This window comes from Gymnoscopelus microlampas (assembly GCF_963454915.1).
Source record: "Gymnoscopelus microlampas genome assembly, chromosome: 1".
Taxonomy (NCBI): Eukaryota; Metazoa; Chordata; class Actinopteri; order Myctophiformes; family Myctophidae; genus Gymnoscopelus; species Gymnoscopelus microlampas.
Window position 1 is genome coordinate 49,967,047 of NC_139962.1, and position 20,060 is coordinate 49,987,106.

The following is a 20,060-nucleotide window of genomic DNA, read 5'->3' on the forward strand; positions in this document are numbered from 1 at the left end:
GGGTGACAATAATAAAGGTTGTCATCTAGATACTGCCACTTAACACAGCTGCCGTGTTAAGTGGTCAGATGGGTGGGCCGCATGTCATTTTCAGAGCATGTTTATTTCAATGATCAATCAATCGATTGTGTTCTGGCTTGTATCAGCGGAACTAACGTAGTATACTTACATTTATTGGTATTGCAATTTCAATGTTTTAAAGGCCAACTAGGTAGTTGTTCTGATCTGTTTGTGCACACACACAGTCCCCTTCCCCCCTCTCCTCTCTGACAGGTATCAAAGCAATTGCGGTCTTTAATGCATTAATGTATTAGAGAGAGCACTAACGAGCACATAACGAGTTTGACACTGTTATGGCCCAATCAATCAACTCAGTGCACAACCCCTTTGAAGTTCAAATGATCCCTTTGAAGATTAAGAGCTTCGGCCGACAAGCTTGCAGATCTGCTATCTTCAAAAGAAATCTTGGGGTGAAAAAAGTGAAATATTTGGAATATTTTTGAAAAAGGTGAAATATTAAGAATATTTTTCACTCTCAGGGTTCCTTGAGGTGGTTCCAAATGGTCACTGGCACAAAATATTTTCAGATGTGGGGTGGACACATTAATCTGGGGGTCTTTGACATGAAACAACATACGAAACAAGCCTAAATAAGTAACTACACTTTGTTGAAACAAGACCAAAAAAACACAGCCCACAACTACCTATATTTAAGTGACTATACAGAAAAACAAGTCCAAAATCGCTTATAATAAGCAGACATGGCAACACTGGTTGCAACACACACTCTCACAATACTGACATGTTTGAAGAAACAATGTTTGTCACAATTTATTCCTGTGCTACATTTAAGGCTGCAACTATCAATTATGTTCTTAGCGATAATTCTATCCATTACTTTTTTGATTAATAAAATTATCAAGGAGCTAGTTTTTTGTATATATTTTTCTAATACATTGTATTACCAAAAAAAGTGTTTGAATGAAACTATTGTATTTATTTTATAATTGGAAAAAAATACTACTTCAATTAACTGTTGCACCCCTATGTGCATTCTTATCCAGTTTGGTTTTCAACTCTGTGAAGTGAGGAATAAGTAAGTAAGCCTTGCCGAGCGATGTGTGGCCCACAGGAAAGGAGCCGGGTTTCTGTAGTGTGAGGCGGCTTGATGTAGAAGAACATCCCCCTGGACATGATGTACAAGTACACCCCCTTGACAGGACACTAGTATGTTGCAGGGACTTACCCTCAATCCAACCCCTGATGCTGAGTGCCAAGCAGGGAGGCATTGGCTCCCATTTTCATAGTGTTTGGTATGGTGAGGATTGAGGAATAGCATACAGTCAAAAGTGAGGGAATCATTTTCATCCCAAGATAGGTTAACGGCTAACTGACTCTGCCTCATGAGTCTAATACAATTTAGGCATTTAGCAGACACTCTTTATCCAGAGCGATACAGTAAAGCAAGGTAAACGGCAACGCATAGATCAAATGCAGAGAGGCAGTGTAGTGCCCCAGTAATCTATGGATCATAGGTAAACCAAGAACCTAGCATCAGTCTAAACAATATAATTATAGCTTTCCCTTGCCTATACAAGGTGCTCCATTCACCTTAAAAACTAAAAGGGAGATTCAAGCTCAGGTCACTCTGCAGGAATCAGGATACATGTACACTTGAGTGACTGCCTTCCAACACTGATAGCACTGGTGTGGGAGGGAGCTTACAAAGGATGCTCTGTTTGTACGTGCGTGCATGTGCGAGTGTGCGTGCATGTGCGAGTGTGTGTGCCTGCAAAGTGATGCAGGTCCCAGTCTGTCTCGCCCACACAGTGCCAGAACCACATCAGCCAGGCCCAGGGCTGCACAAAGCTACCACCACTCCAGACACCACTCTTATCTCCATATTTTTACTTTTTGTGTTTTTTTCATAAATTAACGCCCCACTTGATCATACAACAGCGTCGCACAAAAGCATCAAAAGTAGCAGATCTCCAAGCTCTTTCAAAAAAAGTAGTTTAGGACTCTCTAAAATTGGGATGGGACTCAATAATGTGGCATGGGTCAGCTCTAGATAAGACCCCTCACCACCTCATCTCCATGTATACCTCTCCTGACCAAAGATTTCACTTCCAAAGCTCTCTTCCTTCCTATTGTAGTTCCTCCGCCGTATCAATTATGAAAAACGCCCACCCACCCAACTCTATTTGGACACTGCGGTACTCAATATTGTAATGTAGCCATCTTTTTTTCAAAATTCCATCTGTGTTGCTGTCGGGAGGAAACCTTGTATGTCCAAAACCTTTACATTATTCCGGAACCAATGTAGTTATTATTTAGTCATAAGCCCATGCTTACATTTCATTCGGCTCAATATTAACAAAACACAACACTTTAATTTCACTTAAACGAAAGAATCCCAAATAGCAAAAAAAATATGAACAGTAGATTGGCTATTCTTGCTACTTTTGTGTGACACTGTACAGTAGCATGAGTAGGGCTTTAATAAATAAAAAATAAAAATAATAAAGAAGGAGATACAAGTTTTCTGTGTTGCACATCCCTCGAGTCAAACAGCCTCCTCTCTCCATCTGGTCCACAATCACATGTCATCAACCGGCTCCTCTCCTCAAACAGAGACTGCCAATCATGGCTAATCAGTCATTAACCAGCCCGGTGCAACAATGAGAGGTCTGTGCTGAAGAGCCGCCTGCAAACACACATCTACAGCGAGCTACCAGTGAGCGGCATGCAAACACATAACACACATCTGTTGAAAGCATAGAGGCAGACACATGTGGACATGCATGCACAACGCTCACACGCTCTCTCACACACACACACACACACACACACACACACACACACACACACACGCGCAACAACAACAAAAACATGCAAAAAAAGCATCATTCACTAAGAACAGGCTTGTCGCACTTGTTGCAGTGCATTATGCATTCTGCGTTTAAGTGGTTAATTGCATGTTGTGCATTAACCACTTAAACGCTATATACTTAGTTGACCGGGGTCCCCCAGAGGTCTATACTTTGTACCCTCTATTTTTCCCTCTACACCAAATCTCTTCACCGACAATAGCCCATCTACAAGCTCACAACGCGCCGCAATTGCGACACGTTGTGACCTTGTAGATCGGCTATTTTCGCCGAATGTTCACCTAATTACGACATCCCACAATTAGGGACGCTAGGGTTAACGTCGCTAACAAAAAACAACAACTCCTAAAAGAAACAACAGCAGCACAGGTAGATCCACATAACACTCACCAAACAACAGGACTGGTGGAAGGCTCAAGGGCTCTCACACCACCACACTCCCCCAAGGGCCACTGGTCAAGCAGGCCTCAGAAAATGAGAAATCCTCCTTGCTTCTTTCTCCTCTTCTTCTAGATCGGAGAAACAATTCCACCGCTCCCCCTTTGGCAGCGATCGTCCTTCCTCAAGTGAAGGAGCGCTCTGCGAAAAAAAACTCTGCCTCTTCCTCAGTGGCACTTCTCTGGATGGGTTGGCGCTCTCAATAACCGTTGCATAATGCCCTTGAAAATACAAGCACAAAAGAATGTTAAAATTGAAATGGAAGGAAGGAGAGAGGGGGGGGGGGGACGACGACACCCACACAACTGCACATGTCCACACACTCAAACAAGCCATTGGGTAGAGGCATGCACTGGGCTCCAGGATAAACACACAAAATGCTCACTGAATGGAGGAATTATGTCTAGAGTCACTGTTTACATGATGCACGAGTGGGAAATAATGTGCACTGATAAATGGGGAGGGGGGCATTAGCATTAGACCCCCCATATAATATGGATGCTCGGGTGCAAGTGGTTAACAAAAAGTGTTTCAAGAGTTTGAAGCATTATTTTGATTATCTTCATAATATTGTTGATAACCGTGAAATGAAATATTCCTATAGTCCCCCATCCTGGATGAGCTATGAGCTTGTAGATCTTGTTTTGAGATAGGGGTCGGCGGCCAAACACATATCATTTTGGTGGTCGTTGACATGAAAAAGTTTGAGAACCACTGATTATAGCAACATAAGCTTTTTCTAAAAACTGTTAGGATTTAGAAGACATTTATAGAATCCCCAGAAGCAAAGATTTGAGTTAAAATGTTCACTTTAAAATGTATATGTATTCAAAGATTTGCAAAAGAAATCATGATTTAAAAAAAATAGCAGATCTACAAGCTCATAGCGCTGCACTCGGTGCCACGCTATGAGCTTGTATATCTACTATTTACTTTATAGCCAAAGAAATCTAAAACGACACAGATGCTTTCCTGGTCTTAATGGGTTAATTGGAAAATGCTTTGATCGCTTTTGTTGCCATGGTATGTAGCCATTGAGCTGTGTTTGTGTGTGAAATGGCACTTCACCGCTGTCCGGCAGAAACCTTGTATCTCCATATTACAACGTTTTTTTTTGTAAATTGAATGCCTTACTTCATCATACAAGACTGTCACACAAAAGTAGTGAGTATAGCAGATCTACAAGCTCACAACGCCTCGCAACGTAGACGCCTTGTAGATCGGCTATGTTCACTATTTAACTTATTTTTTAAACGGTTTTGGACATACAAGGTTTCTGCCAGACAGCGACTACTTGTCCTGACCTGAACCATTAAACTGATCATTCTGGATAAGAGCCTCAGCTAAATGACTACATTGCCAAAAGGATTTGGATTAGGTCTAATTGGGGAGGAAGTATTTAAAGAGGTGGTGCCATGGTTTTGCACTTTTTCTGTTTTTCATGTGTCTATGAGGTTGATAGAACTTCCGGTGGTGTTTTTATGGTGTTTTATGTCTTCTCTGACTACTTTGAGTTTCTACCTGGAAGCTGAAACCTTGAGGGTCAAACGTGCCAATAGAAAAACTGCGCTTTCGTGACATAGTAAGAATATACCCTCGCCCTTATTATCATAACACAACAGGTGTGGGCATGAGGAGGAGGAGGGACTAGGACAGGTGGGTGGTGCTAAGGTGGTGGAGGAGGTGCTAAGGTGAGAACCAGGTATACTTAATGAACTGGAGGCGTGTCCACATAAAAACATAATTTTAACAATTTCTGTACACTTTTTTGAAAAGAAACTTCCTCCTAATATAACCATAATACCTGATGATTATGTTTTAGGGGGGGGAATCACTGAAAATCACGGCACCCCGTTAAGTCTTCATAATATGATACATTCCTTATAGGCTAACGTTGACCCAACCGAACATGGATGCTGGGGTGCAAGTGGTTAACAAAAAGTGGCATCTTAGTGGAGTTTTAAGCATGTTTTGATTAGCGTGATATTGTGACCCAAATAATTTGGTCACAATAATGGTGAACATGAAATGTTCCTATCGTCCCCCATCATAGGCCTCGTGTGGGGAGGATTAACGGATTAAGACTGATTTATACCTGAATACGGCTGAAATATTCCACTTCATGTGCAATGAGCCAAGAATATATTAAAGTTTCACTTTTTTAAGTATATTACGGAAAAGGAAAACGTGGAAAAAACATTTTCCATGATATTTCTTTTTTTTTTTTTAAAGATGATCCTATTTACAGTATCAGATGGGTTCAGGGACATTTCCACTGGTGTTATTTCCAATAGGTGCTCCTGTGTCTCCTGTATTGATATGGACATATTATGGTAATAATGTATATAGAGACAGTTAGTGGCATCCTTATATTGATTAACTTTATTAAATCAATATTCATTAAATGGATATTTACTGGGAGATTACACTTTTTGAAACTCTAGAGCAGATTGAAATAGATGGAATTAGAAGGGATATATAGTCATAGCCCATGGGAGATCATGTGTAGAACAGCTCAAGACACTGGTTAGAGGCAGTTTTTTTTTTTTTAGATATACTACAGGTGGGGTGCCAAATCTTTGTGTGATAGGGGGGGAACATTTGCCAAAAATGGCAGATGTACAAGATCACAACGTGTTGCGCTGCAACGCGTCGTGGGCTTGTAGATCTGCTATTTTCGGCTAAGAGGTTTGGTGTACTGTAGACTGTAGAGGGAAAAAAAGAACAGACAGAGTAAGGTCCGAGAAGGAAAAACTGGTATCGGTAGATCTCTAATAACGAGGTTGAAAATGGTTCAAGTGCCTATGAAGGCAAAGCAGTGTGATCCTTTCACCCCAGTGCTCCACAGACCTCCATCACACAAGAGGTGTCAGAGTCACACACTGACACATGATGACTTCTTTAGTGTGTGATCTGTGATGACATTTAGTGCGAGCGAAGACCGCCACAGATCCACCCACACAGGCTGATGCTGCAAGCTCGACCCCAAGACAAATAGAAGAGCGAGACAGCCCATCTGCCTTTTACTTCCCGTACCTGTGTGGCGTAGGTGGTCGCACCTTTAGGACCAGAAGTAGGTTGGGAGTCTATTGGTTCCAATGGGAGAGTGAACGTGAACACAGCTTCTGAACAATTCTTTAGCCCCCATGGTTGCTGAGCTAAATACTGGACCCATTCTTCACAAGCCACACAATCTCACCAACATTCTGACACTAAAGTGCTTTTTTTCCAGAGTGACAAATCAGGAGAAAATCTACTGTTGTTATCGACCTTTCTCTGTCCCGGCAACGCACTCTCGCGAGATCTTGCACCAGTAAACATGGAATGTTCGCGAGACCTTTTGTGTACCTTTCGACGCCCCTAGTGCCGATCTTCCTAAATTAAGCATCTTTGCTAGACCCCACCATCACATCCTGACACTAGCAACGGAAAAATTCAGACAAAATCTACAAACATTTGCATTATTTCAAGTGGCTCGCTCACTACCGACAAGCAATTGGTAGCGGACTGTTTTAACAGTTTCTTCACCACAGTTGCAACCCAGTTGGTAAGCAAACTCCCTCAGCATTCAGGTCTGTATGGCCCCGACCACATTCAAGCTCACTATGAGAAACTAGGGGCTAAGAAAGATTCTTTCTCTTTCAAACCTGTTTTGACTGTTGATGTGCAAAAAAAACTCCTCGCCCTACAGCCAAACAAGGCCACCGGCCTTGACAACATCCCCACCAGATTCCTCAGAGACGCAGCGGTCTCCATTGCTCCCTTAGTAGCCCATATTACAAACTTATCCATAAGTCAGTGTCATGTCCCACAAGAATTCAAGTTGGCAAGAGTAATCCCTCTATTTAAAAAAGGAAGCAAACTAGATCCTGGCAACTATAGGCCTGTTTCCATCCTTTGTTCCATCTCAAAGGTTATAGAGCGATCAATCCAAGAACAAATCAACAGCTACCTCAGCGAGCGTAAGCTGTTGTTTGAATTCCAATCGGGCTTCAGAACATCCCACTCCACTGACACATGCCTACTGTACTTGACCGATCACATCAAACGTGAGGTAGACTCGGGCAAATACTGCGGCATGGTCATGCTGGACCTCCAAAAGGCATTTGACACTGTAAACCACGAAATTCTACTTGATAAGCTGAGGGCGATTGGTTTTGATTGCACATCACTAAATTGGATGAGATCTTACTTGGAGGGTAGAGAACAAGTGGTTGACATCAACGGAACCATGTCCTCATCCCTCCCGGTGAGCTGCGGGGTTCCTCAAGGCAGCATTCTAGGGCCGTTACTGTTTCTTCTATACATTAACGACATGAATGCTGCCTGTAACTGCAAACTGTTCCTGTTCGCTGATGACTCGGCACTCCTGATTTCGGGAGAGGACAAGTTGCAAGTCGAGGAAGCTCTCAGCTCTGAACTCTCAAAAATCCGTACCTGGCTTACCGATAACAAACTGTCACTACACCTTGGGAAAACCGAATCCATCCTATTTGGGACCAAACATTCCCTCAGTAAAATGAAGGTAAATGACTTCAAGGTCAAAGTCGATGACACAATCATCACTAGCAAAGAAGAGATTACCTATTTGGGATGTATTCTTGACAAACACCTGTCAGGGGAAAGCATGGCAACAAAGGTGTTCAAAGGAGTAAACCAGAGAACCAGATTTATGGGCAGTGTTTCCTCCTTTGTCAACCCTCAGGCACTCAGGACCCTCTCGGGGGCCCTGATTCAGCCCCTTTTTGACTATGCTAGCTCCTCTTGGTACTCCAACACCTCAGTGTCACTGAAGACTAAGCTTCAAACCTCCCAAAACAAACTGATTCGACTACTTCTCGGACTGGGGCCCATGACCCACCTCTCTCCCACTCACTTTGCCAGCCTAGGCTGGCTCAGGGTGGAAGACAGGGTTATACAACTAAAAATGGGACTGGTCTTCAAAATTGTAAATGCAGATCTGCCCGAAATGCCCCCTATACCCGCATATCTGTATAAGTACCTCGAAAAAGTTAGTGACACCCACAGTCACAAAACTAGAGGGAGCGTAAACAATAATCTGGTAACACCCACCCATAAAACAAACATGGGCAAATTCTCCTTCTATAGCACTGCCACCAAGGAATGGAATAGTCTAACCCCATCCCTCAAAAAATGCAGTTCGCTGGGCTCATTCAAAACAGCCCTAAAAACTCATCTTTCTGGAGGCCTAAAGAGGAGCTAGTACCAGTTTCCCTGTAGACAGACGACCCCCCCCCTCCCCCTTTTTTTGTACATACTTTTTATTTTATTTTCTAATGTGTTTTTTTTTTTTGTTTGTTTTTTGTACATAATGGTATTTTTTCCCCCCTCTGTATTCTTATGTTGATTATTGAACTGTTTGGTTGCTACTATATATGTCTATGAAATTAATTCAAGGACCCCAATGGAAACAAGCCCGCAAGGACTTTTTTGGCCGGACCTTTTAGACAAAAGTATTATAAATGTAACTGTGTTGTTTTACATTCTTTTTGCCTAATAAAAATTTCAATCAATCAATCAATCAAGCTTATCTTTATTGGCATCATTAACAGAAGACATAGTCAAAACATAAACTTTTATGGTTCAGCGATAGATCCAGCACCCAGACAAGACCACTCAAATACACAGTCAATGACAAGAAGAACAGCAATGCTGCTGCAGTGGTGGAAAGTAACTAAGTACAGTACATTTACTTAAGTACTGTACTTAAGTAAAATGTTGAGGCATTTGTACTTTACTTGAGTATTTCCAATTCTTTTACTTCTACTCCACTACATCTCAGAGGCAAATATTGTACTTTTACTCCACTACATTTATTTCAAAACTTTAGTTACTAGCTACTTTTCAGATATAAATTATGATATAATGAAACATACATTAACCACTTCAGCCCTATTTTATACATAAGCTATTTGAAAATAGCCGATCTACAAGCTCACAACGCGTCGCATCGCGACGCGTTGTGAGCTTGTAGATCTGCTATTTTCAAACATTTAGTACTTTTACTTTTGGTACTTTAAGTACATTTTGATGCCAATACTTTTGTACTTTTACTCAAGTACATTTTTAATTCTGGACTTTTACTTGTAACAGAGTATTTTTATATTGCAGTATTGATACTTTTACTTAAGTAAAGAATTTGAGTACTTTTTCCACCACTGTAGCTGCTGTTACATAAAATATTCATCCCAAGTCAAGATCTGACTTGCTCTATGTAACAGGGCCTGTGCTGTATTGCTAAATGTTATACTTGTCTTGCCAAGTTGATAACAAGTAGGTAACTCTTTGTCAGGATATATTTTGCTATGGGTAAATGTGCATCAGACATTATTAGAAAGAAGTTACAGGAGCGCTACTGGTGTCCCTCAAACCACCCGGTGGAAGGGAATAATATTCAGGTCAGGAGAGAGGAAAAATGTCCTAAAGCATATAGAACGGCTATTTCCGCAATTGTTTCTAAATATCTTGAAAGTATACAATTCTTAAAAATGTCAGTCATTTCTTTATATATTTAAGTTGTTTAAGTTATTTTGAAAATGTATGAACATTTTTCAACATGGAAACGGTTATGACAATTATTACGATTATGCAAAAATAATCATCTCAAATAATTGTGATTAGGCGATTATGAAATACTTGTGACAGGCCTAACAGTAAGGAAAGAATCGTCTACACAGGATCATTGTATATTATAGCATACTATGTTTAAAACAGCCTCTTTATCCTTGACTTACTTCAGATGACCCTTTCTCAGTAGGGTCCGTCCCCCTCAAGCCCACCGATGGTATCTGTCTGTGTGTGGACTTCCTACGTCTAAACACAACACAATGCACAGGGATATCCTGGGAGTGACAGCCTACACACACCACCGACAGGTCATCCCACCCTGCATGCTCACCTCACCACACACACACACACACACACACACACACACACACGGTAGATATGGACAAGCAATGACTGACACACACACACACACACACACACACACACACACACACACACACACACACACACACACACACACACACACACACACACACACACACACACACACACACACACACACACACACACACACACACACACACACTTATACAATAGGTAAGATAAGGACATGCCACAACATCCACTATAACTAGACCAAACAAAGCAGGCTATGACCTTTCAGTGGATCACGTTCACACAACGTTAGGCTCTGTTCTTCATACGTCATACTCTACACACAGGCATGAACCAACACGTGTGTACATGAATGCACACTCATGCACACACACAGTGTTCTAAAATGTACAATGCATAATGCATGTCAAGGACCCCCAATTTAATATGCATTTGGATGCGGACCGCCATCTGCAAATATTTTGGGCCAGGCAGGGACCCCCCCCCCCCCATACAAGTTTTGTGTTGATAATATGTTTGCAGAAATATTCCACATTTTTCACATTCTTTCAAGATTTGTTGAAAACTAGACAGATGCCCGGTAGGCACAGGCCGACCCGGGAACGATACAAGTCGGGAATGATGCAAGTTGTGAGTGAATGCATGTTATGCAACACCTGTTGTACCTGTATGTCTGTCTGTCTGCCTGTCTGTGTCCCTTTTGTGGCCATATACAGTATGTAGATCTCTGTATCCGTCTGTCTGCCTGTGTCCCTTTTATGGCCATATATGGAGATCTCTATATCTGTCTGTCCATGTCCCTTTTAATATGAGAATACAAGTCTGCACAACAGCATTGCTCCTAACGGTGTTTTTTTTTTTTTACTTAAAGAGGACAAGACCTGGCCTGGACGGCTGGCGTAGCAGTCCAGGGCCAGGCACCTAACAGCATGTCGCGGGTTCGACTCCCGGTCCCGACGACCTTTGCTGCGTGTCACTCCCCTTCTCTCTCTCCCCATTTCCTGTCAGTCTACTGCGATCTATCAATAAAAGGCAGAGAAAGACCCCAAAAAAGGACAGGTGTGTGTGTGGATGCTTGTGTAAATAACTAATAACGGATTCATGAAGAAACAAAATCACTTTTATGTCATGTTATATGTTATGGGCTCCACTATGCTATGAGGGCTGCTGGGGACTGCTGGGGAAACTGGACGACAGGGGCAATTCTGCAAATAGACCCCATGGCCAGTCATTTGGGATCAATATAAGTAGGAAAATTTGCAAATATGTTATTTAGTCGGGACTGGTCCTTTAAAAGGAGTAGTTCACCCAAAAAAGTACTTATTTTCTATCAATTACACACTCCATGAAGCCTCAAATGCAGGTCAATTGAGTCTCCTGCCGGTCATGAAATTATTGGCTCAGGGATGCGACAAAAACAAAAAAATCTCCATGAATTCAAGTCTTCATGGAGTGTGTAAATGATTAAAAAAAAATGAATTATTTTGGGTGAACTATTCCTTTAAAAGACAGAACGTGGTACAGGTGGTAAAACGTTTGGGTCACACATGGCCTTCATCAGAACTTGGCCTTCAACCATGTTCTTTTTGTTTCTTTTTTACCTTGGCCTGCCCAGCATACGTGTTGAAGTGTCCTTGAGCAAGAAGACACTCAACTCCTAACCCCCCCCCCCCCCCCCCCTCAAGAGTTCATCACAACCATTATCATAAACCTGCAGTGCCCCACGTGGAAAGAAAACATCTTATCCACTAGCCCAGCTAGTTCAGAAAGGACCCCAACATTTATATTTGGCCACATTTATTTTGACGCCCATCTGAAAAGGTTTTGTGCCAAGGACCCCATCCCCCAGAAGAGAAGATTTATGTTTAACATTTTTTTGTTGTTGATATTTTTCAAATATTTTCAAAAATAGCAGTGTGAGCTTGCACATCTGCTATTTTTGAATAGCCAAAGTATAAATGGTGGTTAAAATGATTGTGATGCTACATTATTTACTTTTGCTGGGGACCCCCTGCCCCTGGAACCCCCGCCAAGGACCCCTGGGGGTCCCTGAACCCTACTTTGAGAACCACTGCACTACCTTGCGCTTTTTGGTCTTCAGATAGAGGCTCTGAGTCACTACTGCTACACAAGCAGAGCATGAATCATTTTATGATGATGATGTTTTATAGGCAAATAAAAAGACATAAAAGACTGTCCTGTTTAATTTGATACATCTAATTTGAAAGAGAGATAGGAAGAAAGAGTGGAGAAGTTGAACACACGCGTATTTCTGTGTGTGTGTGTGAGTGTGTGTGTGTGTGTGTGTGTGTGTGTGTGTGTGTGTGTGTGTGTGTGTGTGTGTGTGTGTGTGTGTGTGTGTGTGTGTGTGTGTGTGTGTGTGTGTGTGTGTGTGTGTGTGTGTGTGTGTGTGTGTGTGTGTGTGTGTGTGTGTGTGTGTGTGTGTGTGTGTGTGTGTGTGTTGGCGTCCAGGCTGAGGGGAGGATTACAAAAGTGTCTGGCTTGCAGCCATGCAGTCAGACTTAATGAGGAGGCTTAGTTCTCAGTGTGTGTGCTCAGAGATTAGCACGCAGCGCTGTCTCCTACCCAAACCTCCTCAGTGCAGAGCAACCACTGGAAAAAATAAAATATAATAATGGACGAAGGGATTGGGAGCCGTGACGAGTCTGACGACGTCACCCTTTGGTTTCTACGGACCGTTTTGAAGCAATTCAAATCTTGGAATTTCCTGTCCCGAAGAAAAGCAACCGGAAAACGAATAGTATTGGATGGAAGGGGAGCAAGGGTTGGGTCTTCACTCAGTAGAACCAGTAGAAGCCCTATAGAAGCATTACCCTTCTTGTATCATCATTTTTTTTAATTAATGGGATCATAATTTACAAAAACGCATATCATGATAATTGAAAGAAGACTTAAACTAGTGACTGAAAGCGTTATTATTTAATTACGACAATGTTTACAAAAGGTAATGCAATCAATTGTAAAGACTCCTTCTACGCCATTAATGAGAACAGCAGCGTTTTCATTGATTCCACACTGGCTTCATTTCCATTTCCTGCTCCTACCAAACCTCCTCAGCACAGAGCGAGGAGACAGACAGATAGTCTGCTCCTACCAAACCTCCTCAGCACAGAGCGAGGAGACCGACAGATAGTCTGCTCCTACCAAACCTCCTCAGCACAGAGCGAGGAGACAGACAGATAGTCTGCTCCTACCAAACCTCCTCAGCACAGAGCGAGGAGACAGACAGATAGTCTGATCCTACCAAACCTACTCAGCACAGAGCAGGGAGACAGACAGATAGTCTGCTCCTACCAAACCTCCTCAGCACAGAGCGAGGAGACAGACAGATAGTCTGCTCCTACCAAACCTCCTCAGCACAGAGCAGGGAGACAGACAGATAGTCTGCTCCTACCAAACCTCCTCAGCACAGAGCAGGGAGACAGACAGATAGTCTGCTCCTACCAAACCTCCTCAGCACAGAGCAGGGAGACAGACAGATAGTCTGCTCCTACCAAACCTCCTCAGCACAGAGCAGGGAGACAGACAGATAGTCTGCTCCTACCAAACCTCCTCAGCACAGAGCAGAGAGACAGACAGATAGTCTGCTCCTACCAAACCTCCTCAGCACAGAGCAGGGAGACAGACAGATAGTCTAATCCTACAAAACCTTCTCACGGTTTCACTGTGTGTGTGTGTATGTGTGTGTGTGTGTGTGTGTGTGTGTGTGTGTGTGTGTGTGTGTGTGTGTGTGTGTGTGTGTGTGTGTGTGTGTGTGTGTGTGTGTGTGTGTGTGTGTGTGTGTGTGTGTGTGTGTGTGTGTGTGTGTGTGTGTGTGTGCGTGCGTGCGTAAGAGAGAACCATTCAGGCATTCACACCTTCCAACAAAAAACAATCACACACAGCCTTAGTGATTTGCATGTGAAACCCAACAAACAGCACAAATTAATTAATTAATTACCCACACACACATATTAGAGGGTGTGTGTGTGTGTGTGTGTGTGTGTGTGTGTGTGTGTGTGTGTGTGTGTGTGTGTGTGTGTGTGTGTGTGTGTGTGTGTGTGTGTGTGTGTGTGTTTTTAAGGAGAAAGTCAAACCTACATAGATTGCAGCAGCTTCACTTACACCCAAAAGAGGAAGGAAATACCGTACTTATCAGCAGGGAGATTATGCAGTATTTCTTCACTACACTCAGCCTCACGTTACTGTCATAAGACAGAGCACAGATCATCATTATCATCAGCATATCAGAAGGCCAAATACCATCGACAGTTTATCTACAGTGTTGCCAGATTTTGTGAGAGAAACAAGTGGCCAGGTACAAAAACATGCCCAAAATAAGCAACTATAGGTCACATGATCACACATACAGGGGATCCCCAGCAAAATGACTTACTATAGCATCAAAATAAGTTTGACCACTTTAACCCTATTTACTTTATTATTGCAATTTCTTTATTAGCATTATTATGTCAATTAGCATTATTATGGCAATTTCTTACTTTAAAATGAAGCTACTGAGATACTTGTTGATTGTAGTGGTTTATTACTTTCACTTTCACTAGCAGAGTAGCTACCAGATGAATGGGGTCGATGGCAGGGCAATGTGGATGATGTTAGTAGTTATCCTATCAATCTAAGAAAAGTATACTACACTACACTGGCCGTTTAAACAAACTTTCAATGACTTGCGATAACCATAAAAAATAATATGCCTGTCAGTCAGTTAAGCAATCAATACAATCAATGATCTAAGTCTGGTGAACTCATCAAGTATAAAATGAATTTAGGATGATGTCAAGTTGGCCAACTAAGCCAACAACATGGTTTAAGAAACCAACCTTATACTCTAACTTGGATTGTTTTAAAACTAAAGTTCACGAGCACAGAAATAACTCATGCAGCGAAACTAAATGTTGCCTTTGTTTTGCCACATCAATTCAGTTTGATAATGGGGGGCCTGAGGAACCATCATCTTCCTTGAATTTAAGACCATCTAAATAAGATGGAGGAGCATAAAACAGGGGAAATGCATGAGATTCTGTGTGCGTGATAGAGGGAGATAAGGTAGAGAGAGAGAGAGTCAGTGAGAGAGTTGAATACTTGTATCATGTGCGTGTGTGTGCGTGACAGTCTTACGGCCAAACCGCATCACTGCAACTAATCGCAACTCCTTGCAACAAAACAGTTATAAGGCCCTCCACACCAATGCAACTCTTTGCAACTGCCATTGGGGATAAGGGTTGCAAGTAGTTGCATATTGCAAGGACTTGCAAGGAGTTGCATTGGTGTGGACTGGCCTTTACATCTGGAGACAACCTGCAAACCGTCACATTCTGACTTCCTGTGGAGTCCTATACACTCCAATCTGACAAGTACACACACACACACACACACACACACACACACACACACACACACACACACACACACACACACACACACACACACACACACACACACACACACACGCATAGAGATCACCAAACAGGGGGGTGAAATAAAATAATGATTGGTAAAACCACCCACACACACACACACACACACACACACACACACACACACACACACACACACACACACACACACACACACACACACACACACACACACACACACACACACACACACACACACACACACACACACACACACACACACACACACACACTATGCCTTTAACATACTTCAGGGAAGTGAAACCAAAGCATGCTCGCCAACATCTCTTTACAGTCGTCTCATTAGTTGAATAACTGGCTGACTGTCAGGAAACTGACATCAGTCAAACACACAACGGTACACTACATTAGCCCGCTAGGAGCCTAGGTCACATGACAGGAAAAACACACCACACCACCGTTTATTAGGAGCCTTGATACAAAACAGCAATGTGGCAGGAGAACACACACACACACACACACACACACACACACACACACACACACACACACACACACACACACACACACACACACACACACACACACACACACACACACACACACACACACACACACACACACACACCATGTATTTATGTCCACATAAAGGAGAAACATACAGGGACACAAATATCAAAGGTACAGTTAAGGTTACATTCACAAAATCATGGCAAATGTCTTCATGATACAATAAGCATATCACTCAGTAGCCTACTCTATAGGTATAAGTAACAATACTTTGGCAGCCTTTTTTGGCATCCCGGTATATCATTTTACAATTTCAATCATACATACAGTATTGCATACATATTATTGAAGCGGTTCTCAAAGTGAGGCCCAGGGACGCTCTGGGTTACTTGTGGGGGTTCCAAATGGACCCTTACTACAGGTCTGTAACTCTGAGAGTGTAACGTGTAACAGGGTTTCATTTGTACACCCTCAGAGAGTTATGGTGGTCCTTGACATAAAAGAAAAGTTTGAGAACCACCGGTATTGTAATTGTATTGTTCCAAATGTGATGGAACCAATTCCGGTTCCGAATCCCAACCCTATCACACACACACACACACACACACACACACACACACACACACTCACGCACACACAGTGGCCGCCTTTGCTATGTTTCACCCGTTACAAACGGGCCTCGAACCTCAGGGGGCCCTGGACTCGCATCCCAGTCCGAGGCCCGCCTCCGTCTGGCCGACGTCCAAGAATTTCATGCAAGAATTGAATAAACATTATTCAGCCTCTACACCACTAGTTGGCAGCAGCAGGTGGAAGTGCAAATAGTCTAATGAACTTAGTTTGAAAAAGCATCATTATGGATTATGGAAGCAAACCAACTTCAGTCCACAATTTGGGGGGGCATATGGGGGCCTCATATTAGCTCTTGAAACGGGCCCCCAGATCACTAAGGCCCACACACACAAGCACGCACCCCACCAACAACAGAGAGACCCTGTCCGGATGCACCGAACTGTGAAATCAAACGAATCATCAACAGCCGCGACCACGACAGTCCGGTCCCATCATGCCGGCACAAATGTCACTGTCAGCAACACAATAGATAATTGGGTAGTGATGGCAGAACGTGTCACTGTTATTTGTTGGGAGGCTGTGAGGCCAGCTTGCACTGACCCACTGAAGATCAGTCACCAGAGATTAAAGGCATAGGATGTTTACATCAGTGTTTCTCAAAGTGGGGTCAGTGGACCCCCAGGGGTCCCTAGCTAAATGATAGATAGGCCTAGTTAGGAACGCTTATGGGTCTGTAACTCTCAGAGTTACAGTAAATTAACATTGATATTACAATATAAATTGGGGTCCCAGAGATAGAAATGCCATTAAATGGGGGTCCGTAGCCTAATTCCTGTCAAACTGGGGGTCCTTGAAATGAAAATGGTTGAGAATCACTGCTAGAGCCACAAAAATCTTCTCTTATCGGAGGTCCCTGTCATATCTTTTCAAATGGGGGTCCGCGGGCTAATAAGTGTCAATTTGGGGGTCCTTGACATGAAAAGGTTTGAGAACCACTGCTTTACATAACACAACTTTTTTTTAACCCATAATTTCCCTCTATAGCAGCATCATCCACCGAACTAACTGTTTGTTTTGATTGCCCCAACCCCGCTCATTAGTGATGCGCGGGTCGACCCGCGGGTTACGGGTCGGCCCGCGCATCACTAATGGCGCGGGTGGTCGAGTCAGGATTTCAGGAGGCAATTATGCGGGCTGCGGGTGAGCGGGTCAGCCGCTCTCACACGCAAAAATCAAGAAAAATCATATGCTCTTGTTTTGTCTTTATTCCTAATAAGAATAAGAATAATAACAATAAAACAGTTTGAATACACTTGGGGTGTATACTTGAAGATTATTTTCTAACCTTGATTTTACAGAATTATAGGTACGACCCGCGGCGGGGCGGGTCATGCAAAACCCGACCCGCGCATCACTACCGCTCATAATTCCGTTATTCCGACCATTAGGTTAGTGTGAGGTTAGGGTTAGAGTTAGGGTTAGTTATAATGGGGCCAGTCGGACTAACGGGGCGTCGGAATAATGACATGGCACCCCCAAAACATCCCTGTCTTGTAGCAGGTTGAGACCACTGCTGTATATGGTTCATCTACGCTCCAGTGTGAACAGCAACATGGGTGCAGTCCGGACTCCTGTGTACAGTACAGTGCTGCTACAGTACAGAACAGAACATGTTTTATCTAAGCCCTTCTGTGTGTTTGCACATTTTTCTAACTTCTGCTCTTTAAGAATGTCAGTAAAAGGGAGATCTGTTTACATTACAAACCACAAAAGCTATTAGGCCCTGATTTCCTGGAGCAACAATACGTCAGCACAACAGTGCAAGCTTTTAGTTTCCCTGGTCGATCAATACAGTGCTCTCTCTGTGTTCCTTCGGGGAGATGTGATATTGACATGAAACCCTTGTTGCTGAGATGTAGGAACTACAGTTAAGCCTTTACCAGGCCAACACTTCCAACAACAAAGTGACATATATCTCATTCCAAACAGCTGCTAACCAGTGTTGCCAGATTTTGCAAGAGAAATAAGCAACCAGGTCTACGAAAACAAGCCCAAAAGAAGTGACTATAGGCCACATCATGAGCACTTTAAACCTATATGCATCGGCTATTTGAAAATCTACGAGCCGATCTACAAGCTCACAACTCGTCGAAATGCGTTGTAAACTTGTAGATCTGCTATTTTCAAACAAATCTTGAAAAAAAAATGTTTTTCGAAATATTTGAACAACACAAATCTGGAACAGGTGTCCATGGACAAATACATAATTTTGGGGTCCTTGCCATGCAAATGTTTGAGTGAACCACTGGTTTAATCAACATTAGGAAACAAGCCAAAATAAGCAACTACATTTTAGAAACAAGCCCAAAAATGTTCAACCCACAACTAACAATAATTTACAAGCAACTTTACAGAAAAACAAGCCCAAAGATGTTTATAATAAGCAGACATGGCAACATTGCTGCTAACAGTCCATACCGGACAGCAACAGCTACGGACACATTCAATTCCCCAGGGGTGTCCATACTAGAAATGTCACTTTGTTGTGAGCAAACATGCAAAGCACAGAACAGCTTAACTTCAATTATGTTTAATGTCGGAGCTTTTATTTTAAGTCAGGATTGCTCAGCAGTAATGTATCAGAATAGATCCCTTTTTTCCCCCCCTCCTCTCTAGGGGGTTGGTTATCTCTAGTTTTGGAATTCAACCTCCCCCAGTGTGTAAGTTGACATCATGGAACAGTACAACCCTTGTCCCGACCAGGACCGGACTGATGCACTGTTATCACTAACCCATTAGCAGCAGTGAGTGAGACAGGGCCGGACAGTGCAAAACCAGCAGGCCCACATCAAAGGAATATTAGGGGGGGAAGGTCCTTGACATGAAAACGTTTGAGAACCAACAACATAAGCAACTATACACTTTAGAAACAAGCCCCCCCCCCAAAAAAAACGACCAATATTTCAGTTATAATAAGCAGCCTTGGCAACAGTGTGGTTGAGGGTAGTGATGAATGATGACCCTCTTTTGATTTCTTTATCATCTGGAAACAACGATTTCCTGCCCTGGAACTTAAGACATGTCGTTTAAAGGCTTAGTTGTAAAGAAAAACTTTTCACTGACAACAAAAATCAACAACAACACTAGCCCTAGAATGTCTGTGATATGACATACATTTCATGTTGTAATATCAAAACGGAATATTGGGAAGAAAGAGAGATGGTACCAGCAGTGAGACAGCTGGCCTGACAGCATCAGTCACCACACCAGTCTTGAGAGAGTAGGCAGAAGGTAGCACACGGAATAAAGCAAAGATCAAATCTCA

General features: G+C 42.7%; 1 long non-coding RNA gene across 1 annotated transcript in view; it reads right to left on the reverse strand.

The window, feature by feature from the left end:
* Window positions 1-20,060, reverse strand: part of LOC311047300 — a 63,306-nt gene that overhangs the window by 38,461 nt on the left and 4,785 nt on the right. Inside the window, exon 2 of the long non-coding RNA XR_014600959.1 lies at window positions 3,282-3,550. This is a non-coding gene — a long non-coding RNA (uncharacterized lncRNA). The remainder of the gene's footprint in view (window positions 1-3,281; window positions 3,551-20,060) is intronic.